The 18,182-nt window shown below is 46.0% G+C and overlaps 1 long non-coding RNA gene across 1 annotated transcript in view; it reads right to left on the bottom strand.

The window, feature by feature from the left end:
• The window catches only part of LOC143833787 (uncharacterized), a 35,454-nt gene extending 17,667 nt beyond the window's left edge, over window positions 1-17,787 (bottom strand). Inside the window, exon 1 of the long non-coding RNA XR_013229699.1 lies at window positions 17,750-17,787. This is a non-coding gene — a long non-coding RNA (uncharacterized LOC143833787). The remainder of the gene's footprint in view (window positions 1-17,749) is intronic.
• Window positions 17,788-18,182: the final 395 nt, after the last annotated feature.

Below are 18,182 nucleotides of genomic sequence, written 5' to 3'. Positions count from 1 at the left end.
ATATACCTTGGCTAATTTATTATCAGATACACTCAAAACTAAAAGAACAATTCTTGAAAGAAGGGGGCCAGCTTGGAGTAAAAACAGTTTATGAAAAATTAATCAGTGATATAAAACATTTGTTAGGTAAAATCTACAAACTTAGGTTAAATATACAAACAGTATAATCCTGCAACAGAACAAATTAAATATTGTATGATCAAATAAACTCAAAATATTGGAGAGAACTATAAGACAACTATAAGATGACTTGGATAAAAATTCAAGAAGACTTACAAAGATTGTCAAAAATGAAATTTTTATGGTAATAATTGCTCATATTGCAATTATTAAGATGAATGTATTACCAAACTTAACTTTTTATTTCAAGCTTTGCCTGTAAACATCAATGACAAAGCATTGCATAAATGGGAAACAACTATCAGCAAATTTATCTGGAAAAACAAGAGGCCTAGTATAGCTTAAAGATATTACATGACGATAAGATGAGAGATAGACAAGGTCCCCTCCCAAGGTCCCTGGGTTGCCGGCGGGAAAGGAGCAGGGCTGCCGCGTCGAGAAGCGGCAGCCCTGCTCCTTTCTCGGCAGGGAACCCTCTGAGCGGCCATTCTGCGCGCGGTTCCCCATTGGCCACTTGGCCCCAGAGTGACACTTGGAGGGGCCAATCAGGAGCTGCTTTGCAGGCACCTCCGAGTTTTTATCCCAGACTCGGCCCACTCCTTTCTCCTCCCAACTTGCCCTTAGCATTTTATTTATACCGCTCCGCAGGAGCGATTACAGATGATAACTATTCTTTAATGATATTTGAATTATTGAACTCATAATTTGTATATTATGTTTATATATCAATAAAAATATCTCATAAAATATTTAATATTAAGGATAGCCAAATGGGAGGTATTATGGATTAATGAGTTGACATTTACTGAATGTCAAATGTTAAAAGATAATTGGTAAAAAATGTTTTCAAATGGTGTTTTGACCCCCAAGATATTACAAGATTTACCAAGAGATAAAATGGCAACTAGGAGTAAAGCCCGTTGTATCCAGGAATACAATGGGCACTAGAGCTTGGTAGTGGGAAGAGGAAGGGGAGGGTTGTCCCATATACAAGGACATGGGGTGTTTTGTGTGTGGGGGTGTGTGGCTGCATGGTAGTGGTGACATGGGTTTGAAGAATGTGTAGTAGGGATGGTTGGATGGGAATGGTTGCTGACTTCAAGGGGGTAGGGTGGCAAAGGGTGGTGGGGAGGACTTTTGCAGAGAGGAGGACAGCAGAGCATGGCAGTGTGCGGCTGCCAAGGTGCCTGTCTTGAAGGCCATGGCAGCATTTTGTTGGAAAAAGGTGTCCGGGACCTGGCCGCGTTAGCTGCGTTGCATATCTAAGGGACTATCAATCTCCTTATGCCCCCCCCCCACAGGGCTCTTTGCTCTGCAGGTATGAACAGGCTGGTGGTCTCTGGCCTTCGGGAGGTGTACCTGGCCTAGTCAAGGGGCAGGGACTTTTTGGTCAAGGCCCCCACATGATGGAATGAGCGCTAAGAGCCCTGTTGGAGCTATCACAGTTCCTCAGGGCCTGTAAGACAGAGCTCTCCCACCAGGCCTTTGGTCAAGGCTATGGTTAGAAGATCCTGAGTCCCCACTCTAATTTCTCACTTCCCTCCTGTTGGGGGTGGCTATAGTGATTTACACCAACTTATTCCACCAACCACAGGTTATGGCCTGATTGACTGGGACTTTGTGGAGGGAGATTTTATGCAGCCATTGTTGTTATTTATTATGTTTATTTTAACTGTATTTTGGGGTTTTAGGCTGTAACCTGTTACAAGCCGGCATCGCTGAGAGTTGCAGGAAATAAACACAATAAATAAATAAATAAATAAATAAATAAATAAATAAATAAATAAATAAATAAATAAATACATTACACTTTTGAAAAAATGAATACTTTTTAAAAACTTGAAAAAACTCACCCTCTAAGGTTTCTTTACAGTGAAAGCCAAAAACTAAGAGGCCTAACACTCTATTGTGTTCCTTGGTTTATGTTGAAGACCTGAGTAGAGATATTTGCAAAGCATAATGTTTAACTGAACCATAATTCATGAAGAAAATCTATTTAGAACAAAATTTATGTTTAAAACGTCACAAAAATATTGACTCATCAATTCCATGTAATCAGGTCTTTCCACCTATCAGCACATGTGTAAAGGTGAGCTCTTACAGATGTCTTTAATAAACAAAGTTATCAGTGAGCCTGATACCCCACTGAATAATCAGTGGTCCCCAACCTTTTTATTACTGGGGACCGGTCAACACTTGACAATTTTACTGAGGACTGGGGGGGTAGTCTTTTGCCAAGGGATGTCACCGGCGCCTGAGCCCCTGCTCCACTTGCTTTCCCGCTGGCGCCCCTGACTTCCCGCTGGGGGGTGCTGCCAGCAGCAGCTGCGCAGTGCCACGTCAAGGGCAGCCCCAGCCATGGCAGCTGCTGGAGAGCACCAAAGGTGAGCCAGCGGCAGAGTGGCAGGGCAGCTGATCTGCGGACCGGTCCTGGTCCCCGGACCGGGGGTTGGGGACCCCTGCTGTAAATCACTTACAAAATATGTATAAGAAAGAAAAATGGAATTAAGACCTCCAGGAATCACAATTTGCTTCAGGTTGTAATGATGTTTTTCTAGGTGCTGTAGAACTAGATAGAAATTGCTTAAATTTAGATGAAAAATGACAAATCTAAGGTCTTTTCCCAGCATACAGCAGATAGGAAGTGCCTGCTGGTGAGAGAAATAATACTGTTTGAGTAGCAGGGTGGCCGTTCTTGCCAATGAAGATGCAACTCATACTTGCCATTAATATGGCCTCAGCCATTTATTATTGCACCACCCAGAATGGGGTTGGCTTGGGACGATAGGAAGCCTGCCCCTCAGCCATTTAGGCTGCTTATCCCGAGGGTCCTAAGATGCCATGAGCCCCGCCTCATCCCTGCCAGGAGAGCAGGTCCCTTGCATCAGAAATCCCTCACCAGGGAAGCGACCATCACGGGCCCCACCAGGTGTCTACCTCACTTTGGCACTCATAGGTCACTTGGCCATGTGCCCCTGGCCTCCCAGCTGGGTAGGCCACACTCACATGTCTGCCAGTCTCATTAAGGAGACCCCCAATCTCCAGGGAGTCTAGTATGCAAACTGGACTCCCTGCCAACAGGCATCTACCATGCCTAAATTGCAGCTGTGATAATTGTAAAATAATTGTAAAATAACTTTCATAACCATTTCAACACAAACCAAAAACACAAGGTGGGAAGCTGGCTGGCTCGAAAAGGGCCGCGCAGTGCACGTGGTACTTAATATAGACACTCATGCCCTGCGCATGACAGCCTACGCATGACAGGGATGGCGTGTGTGTAAAGCGGATCTATCGCTGGGGTCTTCGGACCGCCACCTGCTTCATCAAAGGGGCGGCCGCGGTAAGTCTCGGCCTCTGCTTGTCAAACTGTTGTGATAAGTGTGTGATATTTTGACATTTGAAGAAGCAGGGGAGTGAAACAGGTGTGTGCTACGATGTGGGATTCCTGTTTGTCAGTCCATTGCCAAGTTTTTACTATGTTCCAAGCGTCATTGCAGTTAATATTGATAAGTCCTCCCTAAGCAAACCCTGCATTAAGCCAGTGAAGCTGATTTATTGTGGGCTGGGTGCCAGTTTGCATGGTGCCATTGGCTGCTTGGCCCTGGATTGACCGCTTGGCCCTGGATTGACCGCTACAGATAAACAGAAACATACTTAAATCTGTAACATAAATTATCTCTAATCACAGGTCAGCCTTTCCCCTTTCACACTAGCTAAACATGGTCCAGAAGCTGATGTTCAAGAAAACTTCATTTTGTACACATTAAATTTTGCTTCTGCTTTCCAAACATGAGTGCTGGCAGACAGGGTTAGTCCGGTTTTAGCCTTTGTGAATTTCATCCAACTGTAAAATTTCTGGCTCAATTGACTTGCAATAATTTGTCCTTTGTTCAGACAGTATGAACTATCAAAACCCTTTCCAGTCTGTTTCGGCACCACTGATTTCTCTTTAGCACTACCCTGAGATAAAATCTTTTATCTCATTGTATGAAGTGATGTGGTGGATTCTTCTGAGAACTGTTCCATCTTTGTCTTGATAACACAGTATATGTTCACATTTTCAAGAAGTGAATAGAATCATAGAATCATAGAATCATAGAGTTGGAAGGGGCCATTCAGGCCATCTAGTCCAACCCCCTGCTCTACGCAGGATCAGCCCTAAGCATCCTAAAGACAAGAAAAGTGTGTATCCAACCTTTGCTTGAAGACTGCCAGTGAGGGGGAGCTCACCACCTCCTTAGGCAGCCTATTCCATTGCTGAACTACTCTGACTGTGAAATTTTTTTTCCTGATATTAAGCCTATATCATTGTACTTTTAGTTTAAACCCATTAAATGAAAGATTCCTATCTCATATTTCATTTGGTCAATAGTCTCTTCAATTAATATTCATCCTTCTCCACAGTCTGGTTATTTGCATTTTATTAATCTACTAGCTTCAAAGCCAGTTCCTAAGAACGGGCCCTGAAAGGGTCCCCTCCCCTGGCCCGTGGCCAGGCAGCATAAGGTGGCTTTGGCCCGCAGCTTGCAGCCAAATCAAGTGGGGGCAGGCGGGGGCTGGGCAGCTCGTTAGCAGGGCCGAGAGAGCTCCTTAGCAGGCAGTCAGCAGGCCAGGAGGCCCTCGTGAGCAGGCCCAGCCTAGCAGGCCAGGAGGCCCTTGTTAGCTAGTCCTCCACCATGACCCTTTGCCCAGGGCCCTCTCACCTGCTGCTGGCTCCAGGCACTGAAGCATCTGAGAGCAAAGAGGCTAGAGTCCAGGAGGGTGGGAGCCACAGGGGCAGGGCCAATCAGGACAAAGCTGGCTGCACCCTGATTGGCCCTATTCCAACTTGGACAGCTGGACATGCCCCACCCCCTAGGCTGTTTCAGAACAATGGATAAGGATGCTGGGATCTCATGATGTTGAGATTAGGGTACTGGAAATCAGAAGGAATTTTTCAGCCTGTGGGCAACTTTGGAGTTTTGATACAGGATAGTGAGTGTAACTAAAAAATGGCTGCTGTAGGAGGTGGAGCCAGGCACAAAATGGCTGCTGCAGGAGGGAGGGCCAACAACAGAATGTCAGGCGATAAAGTTAGACATAGCTCTAACAGTAACATTTCAACATTTCAGGCACATGATCTACTTAACAGAATGTCTTTTTAATAACAACAACAACTGTATTTTTATAGCCCAACCACCCTGGTTTGCTTAGGGCACATCAGGCATGTACAAGTGAAAGGTGAAATGGGAGAAATGCCACATTGACATGCCTTCTGTGGAGTTCCTAGGTTTCCTGATTGATGCGGCTGGCATCCATCCAACTCCAGCGAAGGTGAAACCCTTCAGCAGGCACCCCCACCTCAGTCAAAGTACAACCTTCAGGCTTTCCTCAGCTTGCTGAACTTTTATCATTTGTTCCCGCCAAACAAAGCTGCAGTTACGAAGCCACTCTACAATTTCTTGGACAAAAAGGCCCTCCTGGTCTGGGACCCAGCACAGCAGGCTGCCTTTGCTGCTGTCAAACAACTCCCACCTTCATCCAGGCATCCTTGTCAACTTTGATGAGTCCCTACATGTCATCCCTGTCTGCAATGCACCCCTGCACAACATCAGCTCCATCTTGAGGCACTGTTTCCCAGAAAGCCAGGAGGCTTCTGTGGCCTTTTATTCTTATACCTTGTCATCAGCTGAGAGGAACTATGCCCAGATAGACAAGGAGGCCCTCACCATCATTGCGGGCATGAAGAAATTTCACAACTACACCTAGTCGGCACTTCACAATTATCATCAACCATAAGCCGGTGTTGGGTCTCTTCACTCCTGCCTACCAGACACCCCAGATCGTTTCACCTCAGATGCTCCAGTGGTCTATCTTCCTTGTGGGTTATGATTTTCAGCTTCTGTGTTGTCCCTGGAAGGCCATCACCAACACCGATGCCCTGAGCTGGCTGCCGCTCCCACCCTCAGCCACTGATCCTGCCTCACCCTAGAATCATAGATTTTTAGAATAATCGAGTTGGAAAGGATCTCATGGGTCATCTAGTCCAACCTCCTGCACTATGCAGGACATTCACAACCCTATCGCTCATCCACTGTCACCTGCCACCCCCTTAAGCCTTCACAGAATCTGCCTCTCCGTCAGATGGCTATCCAGCCTCTGGTTAAAAATTTCCAAAGATGGAGACCCCCTCGAGGAAGCCTGTTCCACTGAGAAACTGCTCTAAATAAAAAATGAAAAAATCTTAAGCATATAACTTCCAAAACCTTCTATTATCTCAATTCATATTAATGCAAAATATAATAGTAATATCATTACAATATAATTACCTCATAATATACCATGGCCATCTGCTCAATAAGTAAGTGGAATATTGTTGAAAGTTTTACTAATCGGTCCCCATTAGTAGTTAATTGAATTCTGAATAAGTAGAATCTGACCGCAAACTCAGTAAACGACAGGTGCAAGATTTTCAAGCCAATTAAAGGACCACCTCATAGGAAACACGACAAATCCCAGTGGGTGTTTTATCCCTGTTCTCCCATAGTATTAAGTGCAAATATATAAGAACTCTCCCTCTGTAATGGTAATCTTTATATATTGGTCCTTTTTGTCCGTTTTGTCAGTTGTTCAATTCCAAATTATCTTGGATCTTGAATCCATTATTGGGGTTGGTAAATTCCTTTATGGGCTGGATAAATTTACAGATACTACATGTTTGACATTGAAAGTTACTTTTGGGTAACATTCTTAAAGGCACATCTACCCTAAGGTCCCTCATCGTCACCAATTCCTTTAAGTTTCAGCCTCGTCTCCATGCAAATATATATTTGTTGCCACAATCTGGTAAATCAGCTGTTAAGTGCCAGTCCTTAGAAATATTTTTTTACTCTGTTGAGCTCTATTGGAATATTCAAAAGAGCACACGATCCTATCCATACTCATCTTAGGTTTGTATTTTAATAAATCCTCCCTCCGTGTCACTCTAGCTTGATCCCTTGCTCCCGAGATGACCTTCAGGGGATAAACCCTTTGTTTTAAGGCCCTGGATAGTTGTTCACTAGCCTGTTAAAAGTCCATCAAATTTGCATTAATCCTTCTGTGCCAAAAGAATTGCCCAAAAGGCCAGTTCTCTTTAAGGAAGCAGGATTCTTCTGGAAAGCACAGGGCTAGCCACCATAATAGCCATCTCCTTCTTGCTTGTCTGTATGGTGATTGGAGACTTACAATCATAGTTAATTTGGGGTTACTCAGTAAACTGATTTTGAATCTGCCTAAGATTTTTTTTTGGTGCTCTCAAAGCACAAATTGATAATGAGGAAATGAGGGCAGAGTGAGACCCCCTTTGGCCACAGTACTGTCTAGCCATCCAGAGCTCCAATCCTCTGCCACAGCACAGAAAAAACAGGACATACTTAAAGGGAAGTTCATTCCAGCACAGGGGATTTGCAGTAGAAATCACAAGGGCAAGAGGGAAAGACCTATCCTTATGGCATTAAACAGTAATAAGGAATGTTTTCAAATAATGTCCTTTATTGAATTTACCTTTGGTTTATTTCATTCCAAGGACATCAGCCAGAACGGCTTTCCAGATAAACTCTGTTCTCTATTACCTTTTCCTCAGTGGCAAGTCCTCTCTTCTTTTAAGTACGATTTATTTCAGTATGTTTGTTTCACAACATCAATACAAGTAGTAATATAAATTGGCCAACCGCTCAAAAATGATATGGAAATCCTGGTCCAAAACAGGCGCGGTCCCCAGGGCATGAAAATGTACATTTGACCAGGCCATGGCTCTCTCTGGGGCAGAAGGGCCCTTCCTTATCCAATCTCTCTATTTTTATCTTAAAACAGATTAAATGTAGTAATTCGTATTTACCAAGGGTCACCTTTAGGGTCTCAGGCAACCTGGTGAGTCCACAGTTAGGACATTGTAACTCTTGTTTTCCGTTGACTGAAACAAATCTGAAGCACAGATCTTCTCTGTGTTCATTAATTTGTTGATATTAGATCTGTTGTTAACTTTTCTGCTGGAGGTGGGTAGATAATATTGTAATCTGGTGAGTGCTCAACTGAATGGAGAAATATCAGCTAAAATATCTCTTTTATACATAAGTAAATGGTTAAGTAAAAAAAATTATAGCCCATCAAGTGTAGACAGGATGTTCCCACACAAGCATTGCTACCACCCCCACCACACACATACACACACTGAAATGAGTATCCAAGGGAGATTGTGCCCTTTTTAGCTTGACACGTGGGTCTCCTGGGGCTTTCCCCTTAAACCAGGGTGTAAACTGCAGGGAGCTTTTATTCCAACCCCAGGTCGATTCAATCCCTGCCCTCTACACAGAATGCGATTTCCCTTTGGATTTTGGGCGATTTAAATTTTCCTTCTGCAGCAAGAAGGATTGTTCCAGAGTGACCCTACCTTTATTTATCTTAGAGTGCTTTTAACGCTCAATATTTCAATATTTGGATTAGAGAAACCAGGCTGCTTTGAATCTGGGCTCTCCTCCGTGGTAGAGGACCCGTGATTGGCCACAGGTGGTCATGTGGCAGACTTGCCTTAAAGGAGAAGCCCCTAATTTCTCTCAACTTCTGTCAGTCCTGGATTTTTCTTCCCTCCTCTGCCTTTTTCGATTGCCTCCCCCCACTTCAAGAAAAGAAACAAAGAGGCTTGGCTCCCCCCCCCCCTTCTGAACTACCCTAACCACTTGCAGAAGACTTTCCTCTTTCAATGGGGGGGGGGAGAGGAAGATCCGAGTTCAAAGCGATCTGAATTCAACAGGATTGACAATGGAATAAACAAAGTAAGTGCAGACTCTGCCCATGTCACATAAAAGCATCACTTGATTCGGTTCAGAGAAGAAACGGCCACTAAAGAGGGAGGACAGAGCTAAGGGAGCAGAGCAGAGCAAAGTTCAGCCTTTCCTCCCACTTTGTGGCCCTTCCAAGGGCATTTGTCTTTCTGCATCTGAGCCATGCTCAGGGAGGGGAAAGGGTGGTTGTCAGGGTGCATACGGATCCCTATCCAGTCTCTGCTACACTTGTGCTTTGTGCACAAATGACAGAGGAACAGGGGCAGGAAGAGGGTTCAGCAGCCGGAGGCTTCAGGGGCAGGTACTTCAGCAATGATGTGTAGACAGCCCCAGCTTAAGGACTGGTGGGGCCCATAACACCAAAGCCAGTTTAAGAATTCACAGGGCCTTAGCAGAGCACAACTGGTGCTGTTACTTGTGCTGCACAACTTACAGCAAGGCACCCTTCCCAGGGATAGTTGGAGCTTTGAAAGCAACTGACAGCTTCGCTTTGCTGAAAATATTCACTAGTATTATCCTGAACATAAATAAATATTTCTTTACATCAAAAAGAAAACGACCTAAAAATAATCAAACAGAACCACAGTGCCCATAGCATGTGGCACATGTGCTCCAAGGATTCCGGGCATCGATGCCATTTCTGCCAATTCCTGTGCTGCTTGCTGCTGCTGCTGCCATGATCAGGAGAGCACTTTGTTTTGCTCCTGTGATAAAACAGAAGTTATACACCACACCAGCTTGGGGGAGTGGTTAGGAGCACCAACTTCTAATCTGACGAGCCAGGTTTTATTCTGTTCTCTCCTCATGCAGCCGGATGGGTGACCTTGGGCTCATCACAGCTATGATAAAGCTGTTCTGACTAAGCAGTAATATCACGGCTGTCTCAGCCTCATCTACCTCACAGGAGTCTGCTTTCGGGAGAGGAAAGGGAAGGCGATTGTAAATAACTTCACTCCTGAAGTGAATTTCTGGAATATTCCTGTGTCTCTATAGTCTTTACCATAGGGATTAGGAAAAATTCCTAGAGCATCATTTGGAAGAGTGTCATCCTCCTCAAATGCGCGGCCCGGCCCTGATTCCCTCTCCCCGCCCTCCCGCAGTAAGAAGCTTCCTGGGCCGCAAGCTTGCGGCCTGGGAAGTTTTTTACTGCAGGGGGGGCGGGGAGAGGGAGCCGCGGCCCAGCGCCATGGCCTTCGCGGCCCGGCACCGGGCCGCAGCCCGCAGGTTGGGGACCACTGGTATAATGGATTTCTTCACCCATCTCTGAAATGTGCCTGATGCCTATTTGTATTTGTGGTACTCATTAACATTTCTCTGACATTTTGTTGCTTAAAGTTTTGTATTTTTCTTCTGTTTAAATGAATGATATTTAATATTGTATAAAATTTTGTGGGCAATATCGGAAAGCAAATCTGTGCTTAAATGTTGTAGTGCAATCAAATTAAGCACATTTGATATTCTTCCTTGAGGGAGAATTTCTCAAATTAGGACCCATAAGAGTTATGGCTGGTATTTAATATTTAAGTTACTAGGTTCAAATAAATGGGCTTTGAAAGGGCATGGGACATGGGAGGGGGAAGGAGGGTGGGGGGGGTGGGAAGGGTCCGGCAGTAGAAATTTGGGTGGCGGGGGGGCGACCTGGGGGAGGTGCAGCAGGGGAAGAGGTGGTGGTGATGGTCCGGGGGCCGCAAAGTGGCCACCATAGGGTAGGGCAAACCAGGAGGGAATGACTGGCGAAACACACACCCAGCCTGGGGCTGCGCATCCCCCTTCTTCCCTCACTTCCTATTGGAGCAAGGCAGGCAGGCTCTTGCAGAGGAAAGGGAGCGGTCCAGGCGCGAGAGAGGCATGGATCCTGGCTGGAAGCAGGGAAGCATGGCGGGCTGGCGGAGCATGCGGCAGGGCCTTCTCCTTCCCTCCCTGTCCATTCCCGGGTCCAGGGCCGAGGCTGGGCAGGTGAGCGGCAACCTCCCTGGGGGTACGGGGAGAAAATCCTGAAGGTGGAAGGAAGCGCTGGTTGGGCAAGGACATGCCCCATAAAGCAGTTGTTGTAGCAGACTACGAGGAGTGACGGAAGTCTCACTGTCGCGCACACCGGGCCACCCCCCGTACCCCTCCCCTCTCCCCACAACCCCCTCTGCTCCCCAATGCCTGGGTGAAGCCTTCCGCAGCTGTCCCCGTTCCCTGTGTTGGCCTGGAAGCCGCGGGAAGGCTCTCTCGGCCGTCCCTGTCCCCCACAAGCAGCCGTGTTCAGCGCTGGCCTTGGAGCAGGGCCATGGCATCTCGGATGCGGCGGGCCTTTTCCAAGGGCCGCGCGGAAGCCTCCAACATCGGCGGCCTACTGAGAGAATGTGACCTGTGGTCTGTCGGCGGGTTGGCGGGTCGGGAGGCTGCTTCTTTATCTCTAAAGGTAACCTTGAATTTGTCAAAAGTGGAATGTAGCAGCTATAATTGCTACAAAACAGGAGATTTATAGCACCTGAATGTAGTATCTCTCTCTATATAAAAAAGTATATGAAATAAGATATATTCATCGGTGATAGATTAGACTGGGAGTCCTCCGCGTAACCTGACTGGTTAGAGGGACAGATAGGGAGTGAGCTTCAGGATACCTCATGATGATGTATCAAGGTCTTAAAAATGACCTGCACTCATGCAGACTTCAGATAATGCTCCAATTGGCTTTCTCTCCATGCTTGCAAACATTTATTCTAAATAAATCCTCTTGCTGCTTAGCTATCTTTGTTGTGGTCTTGTAAATTTTACACTGCATGGTCCAAAACAATGCCAAGAAGGACTGATGAAATAATTCAACATCTGATGTGAAAGAACTTAGAGACATCAATTATTTTCTTGGAATACAAATAGAATGAAAGGAAGATGGAACCTATCCTCCCAATCAGAAACAGGAAAATCCTAGAATTTCTGGAGTCCATGAATATGAAATAAGACAGCACCAACTCCGATGGAACTAAACTACTGAACCAGAAAAGAATTAGTGAACTTTTGTCTGACAACAAGCAGTACAGAGAAGCATTTGGATGACTTCTGTACATAAGCACATTGACGCATCCAGTTATAGTGGTGGCATGACCCATGGAATGCTCATCCAGAAGTCTACCATCTGACCCAACAAAGTCCCTGAGCATCAGGCACTTGATCAAAGTTGGTTTATTAGAGGGAACATACAGGAACAGGCATCAATGGAAGTTCATCACAGCAAGGAAATTGATGAAGACAATTTAAACAAAGGACCCACAGGAATACATATAGATCTAAGCCCCCACTCCTAGGATCTAGGCAGAAAAAGGGGTTCTCAAGGAAAAGTGTTTGAACTCAGAAGTGTGAATATTGGTGCCACCCAGCCTGGGTTATCTCTCCAGATGGCTTTCTACTCCTAGCTGCTATAAGAGTTGTTTAACATTTCAACAGGGGACACAGTGATACCACTCGCCTATCACAGACAATACAAAGCAGGAAAGAACCTGGAAGAAAGGGATAATGTGGAGGAACCCACCTCCAGCCCTGGAAAACTACTGGGCAAAGCATGGGACACGGGACAATGCAAGGGGCAGCTGTGAGCTTATTATGTTGAAAGGTGGAATCACCAAGCAAAAGAGACTGGAGTGCAGCTTAAATGCTGGCAATAAGGGATGCTTGAACACTCACTGGTTCAACTTATGCCATTTCCAGGCTACAAACAGAGGCATGATTTTTTGATGACCAGTTCATCAGTCTCAAGTGTTGGACAGCTTGCTTGACTGTATACCTTACTCTGTGGTACAATCTTGATGTGCAACTCAATACGATAATAAGAACAATCAGCAGATGTATTAAACCCAGTCCAATCTATTGGCTACCTATGTTGTACCACATCGTTTTCTCACATCTCCAAAGACAAGATGCTCTTCTTTGTCAATATAGAAAGATCACTGAAAACAGAGAGCTGCCATTTACAAAGACATGACTGATGTGGGCCGACCCAGACTAAGGTCTCAACCCCCCAGCAATAAGACCTGCACTAATCCTGCAATCACAAAATTTAAATTCAAGGAATTAATGGTTATGAACATGGATGCAATCAGCTCTACCCGATATCCATAACCCGAAAAATTCCAAGAAAAGGCCTGCAGGATTTGACTTTTCATATAAAGTATGGAAAATAGGTAATAGAATATGAACAGGTTTTGGCCAGTGTGCAGACTGGTTGTTTAAATGGGGCAACATACTAGTATCCAAACCCAATTGTGGTGCAACCTGCCAAACTATTTATATCTGCCACAGGAATGTGAGCATCATGCTTTCCAGAGAGATGGTCTCGGAGGCCCATTATGCACGGAGAGGAAGGTCTGCATTCGGGGTGGAATGGCATCACCTAAAATCACTGATAACACACGGCGCTGGCTGCAACCGGCCGCAGATTCGGTGCATGCCGCCGAAAAAGCCACATTAGCAAAACGCGGAAGAAAGTGCAGCTTCCGGGTGACCGGGGCACAACCAGAAGCAGCATCAGGGTCGCCGCGTGCATAATTGGTTACTCTGGGTTTTGCTGCCGTTGCATCCCGTCCCATGCGTAAGTGGTTTGCTTCGCATCTTCCCCCTCCGCATTTTCCATGTGACCCGAAATCGCCGTTTCGGTGGCCATGCATAATGGGCCTAAGAGGGCATTTGGCTGTTAAAGGTACAGGCATTGCTTTTATAATTTTGGGGCTTTTAAAAAACAGTGTATCTGTGCATGTGTGTGTTCAGATTTCTTATTTTTCTGCAAATCTTAGACTTTTCTCATATTTGTAGAAAGATTTGTCTTGTCTGTCCATGCCCCAATCTCTGGATTTAGATACCACAGATTGGGGCACACTTGGCTATTATAATGTAAGATATCATGATATGTTGCCCACTTGTCCAATCAGCAAGAGCTTCCACAGGTAGCACTATTTGTGTTTGTTAGGCTTGGTGAAGCAGTTTAGACTTAGAGTACTTTGCAAAATTTGTCAATATATCAGTACAGCACAGCTGGAGGCAAAGAGTCACCTTCTACAAGTTCTCATGGGTACTAGAACAGAGCAAAATGGAAGGAAGCATCTCCTAAGCATTATCTTCAGCTCTTGTTGTAGAAACACAGACTGACTGAAGTTAAAGAACATTAACATTCCTTTGTCATATTTCCTGGCTATGGTCCTTTTAGACCAAACCCATTCTCTGTTGGTCATCAGAATCACAATATGATCTGTGTGATAGAAATATATCTTTCCTTTCCTTTTAAACTCAGTTTCTAGTCCCATGGACTTAGAGCCATCTATAAAAATGGAATGTTGGAATAATATTTTAGATGTTTTATTATCTTAACTAGGGGTAAAGCCCATTGTATCCAGGAATACAATGGGAGCTAGAGCCTGGGGGTGGGAAGTGGAAGGAGAGGGTAGGCTCACACGTGAGCACATGGGTGTTTTTTTTTGGGGGGGGGGTTGTGGTGGCATTCATGCAAATGAAGTTGTGGAGGGGTAGACAGGGGTGTAAAGAAAGTGCTGTGGGGAAGGCTTGTTGGCGTTGGGTGCACACTCACCTTTGGCAACTGTGGCATAGTTTTCTCCGTAGCTCACAGGAGGATCTCATGGTAGATGATGTTTCATGTAACAATGAGGTCTGAATGAGGGAGCAGCATGCCCTGTTCTGGACCAGGTGTAACATGGACTCTGAGACATGGTGACATACAGTTGACTGACTGAACACAGGCTCCTCGAGATGGAGGCCGACTTTGTCAAGGGTTTGGCCCTGTGACTTATTAATTGTCATGGTGAATTCAAGTTTCAGAGGGAACTGTCGGCAATGGAGGATGAAAGGGTCTTTTGGTCCCAACTCAGTGTGAGGGATGAAGACATTGTCACCAGAGGCAGAGCCAGTCGCTATATGTGCCACAATCAAGTTTAGATTAAGGTTGGTGACTATACATCGTATGCCATTACAGAGTCCTTTTCTGGTGTTCAGGATTCTCAGGAGGAGGACAATAGCACCAGCCTTCAGTGTGAGGTGATGTAGTGGCATGCCTGATGGTGTGAGGGAGTTGAGGAACTCAACTGGGAAGAAGACTTCAGAGTTCTCCTCATTTTCTGTGTCTATGGAGTCAACACATATACACATATAGTACATGGGTGTTGTACCATATAGCCTGTGCAGGACAGTGGGGTTGATGTTATCAACATGTGAGGTTTTTTTGACACAGAATGGCTTTGGTAGAAAATATGTGGGAGTCTGCTGAGGTCAAGTGAGTCCTCAAGATATCAGTTGCAAAGTCACAATAGTTGTTCTTGAGATCTTCATCATATCTTAGGGAAGGCTAGGGATGATTTCATGGTCCCCATTTCCCAGACATAGGAGCCACTGGGTGAAGGCTGGGTCAGTTGTGTGCACATTGTGTGTCAGTCTGAAAATGTTGAAATGTGTCCAGAGAGGGTGGGATTTGATACAGGCCTCTATGGTAGTGGTTCTGTTGTTGTGTTTTACAATGGGGAGGGAGTGTCGGAAGTCACCACTCAATATTAAGAGTTTACCCCCAAAGGGCTTTTTGGAAGACATGATCTCCCTGAGGATGTGGTCAACAGTCATCAGGGCAGCACATGGTGACATGGTGGCCTCATCCCAGATTATGGTGGTGGCCACATGTATAATGATAGTGTCAGCAGAGTTTGGCATGATGTTGATGTCAATTAGTGATGGGAGGAGTTTGAACTGACTGAAATAAGTCCTGCCACCATCAAGAAGGTTTGCTGCAATCCCTGCTGATGTGACAGGTAGGAAAACTGCAGCCTCCCCTTGGAAGTTGTTAATTAGAGTTGCATAGAGGTAAGTTTTTCTGGTGCCCCTTGGTCCATCGATTAAGTAGCACCTGCGTGGGAGGGTCTTGTTTCGGCTGGCATCCATAATAGTGGTAAATGCTGCAAGCTGCTGTTCATTTAGAATTGCAGCCATTCATTCAGAGTTGCAGCCAAGATTCAAGATCTTGGTAGTGTTGTTGTATGCGTATTGCCAGGGGTCATGGTGGAGATGTGGCTGGTAGTGGGAACTCTAATTTGGAGCAGGAGGAGCTGTGTGTCATAATATGTCTTCAATGTCATGGAGGGTTAATGCCAGGCAGTCTGGCCAGTCTTCTGTACATCCTGCAGTGTTGGTGGGCATAGTCTTCCAAGGGATTAACTTTATATGTGTTGAAGAGTTCTTGGGGCTGTGCAACTACAATGAAGATGAGAATGTAGGCAAACAGGTCCCTGAGTGAGTGGGACATGCTGTAGCCAGTATTGTGTCCCAGGCGTCATCATATGAATCCTTGATGAAGGGCAGCCTCTTAGAAGGTTTAATATTAGATGCCATCCAGTGCCCAGATGTGCTGAAAGCTTGTAGCACCAGGGATGTGTAGCAGTAGTAGTCATAGGTGGTATCTCTCAGTGTTGGCAGCAAAGTTGACAGAGTACATGCGATTGATGACATTGTCCGTGTGGCGTTTCCAAGGAACCCACTCTCTGGTTGCCTTGTGAAAGACATATGTGTAAGGTATGTCAACATAAGAGATGGTGCATCCTCATGATGTGTGATGAGGTAGCACCAAGCCAGTACCAAGTGGTATCCTGGGAGGTATCCTGGGAGCCAAATGATTGTGTATGACTGGGCATGAAAGTTGTAGCTGAGGAGGTGCCACATGGCCATAGGACAGGGGGGGGGGCTGACATATCTGGAGTAAATGTGTCTCTGAATCTCATCATAATTCTGGTTGTTTTCATTTATATGGACAGTGGCACAGTCATGTCCCTTGCAAACGTATTTGAATAGGTATTTGACACTCTTGACAGAAGCACACACCTTGATATTGATGTGGCAGTTATATCTCAGAAGAAGATAGGGGTTGTGGGGCACAACCCAGTGGCTGTCAAGGGTAGATCTGCAGACATAGGCTGTATAGCCATTGTCTCTTCTACCTGCCCCGATGGTCTGGGGTAAGGTGGTGGTGGCGTGGCTTTTGGTGGCCCGGGTCAGCCTCTGATGGTCTCGGGTGAGGCAGAAGCATGGCTCCCAGCGGCCTTGGGCTGCCCCTTATGGTCTGGCGCAAGGAGGCGGTGGCACAGCTCCTGGTGATCCAGGGTAACTCCTGATGGTCTGGGATGAGGCAGCAGCAGCGTCGCCCCCAGCAGCCCCAGTGGTTTGGGGTGAGGAAGTGGTAGTGGGATTCCCTGGGACGAGATGGGAATCATGTAAGATGGGGGGGGGTCTGTGTGGGCTCACCCTCCTCCTCGTTTGTCCTCAGCCTTGAACTCTTTGAACTTCTCCATTCTTACTATCCTTCTCAGATGGCTCTCCTGTATTTTTGTTTTCTGTTTATTCTTCCATTTGTTGATTCATAGTTGCAGTTGTATGCATCTTTCAATGCTCATTTGTGACCTTAGTTTTTAGCTTGGTTTCTTTGATCATCTATTGTTTTAATTTTTAAGTCTTTGCCAGATATTTGGCAGTTAGAGTCAGTTATTTCTTTGGTTATTTCTTTGGTAGCCTAGATGTTTATGCGACTGTCCCGGCTGCCATCTTGGTCACACATGGCAATGCATACTCATTGCAATGCATACATATTGCCACAGAAGATACAGGTCAAAAAAAAAATCCAAATGCGGCTGACCATTGAAGGACACTGTGAGGTTTTCCCCAGTGGTCCTAATTAACCGTCACTGCTGCCATGCCCACCTCACTGGCCAAACTGCCAACGCTCTATCCCTTCTGCTCCTTTTCTCTCTCACCCTACTGGTCCTCCTGCTTGCTGCTCAGAACTTCCCTTTCCTACTCACCTTGGCTTGAGCCGCCACTGCCACCACCTCGCAGGCAACTGTCTTCTTCTGGAGGGAAGGCAGCACATTCACCATCGAGGCAAGCAGGTGTACGTGAGTGCATGCAGAGGATGTGGTGGCATTGTGACAGTGGCAGCTTGCATAGCGTGGCAGCGGTGACCCTGCTTAAGAATTACTCAGGGAGGGTGAGGGCAGGAGGCCAAAGTGGGGGTGGCACAACCTCACTGTGCAAGCCGCCGCCACCACACCGCCTCCTACTCAGCACACGCGCACGCACACACACACATACGTTTGCCCCAGTGGGAAATGTGCTGCCTTCCCTCCAACAGAAGACGCTACCCTGTGAGTGCAATGGCTTGGGTCAAAGTGAGTGGGGAAGGGAAGGGCTGAATGGCAGGCAGGCAGACCAGTGGAGTGGGCAAGGGGAGAGAAA

The sequence above is a fragment of the Paroedura picta genome, chromosome 3, assembly GCF_049243985.1.
Source record: "Paroedura picta isolate Pp20150507F chromosome 3, Ppicta_v3.0, whole genome shotgun sequence".
NCBI classification, from domain to species: Eukaryota; Metazoa; Chordata; class Lepidosauria; order Squamata; family Gekkonidae; genus Paroedura; species Paroedura picta.
Note: the sequence above shows the minus strand (reverse complement) of the source record. Positions and strands in the feature narration are given on the sequence as shown.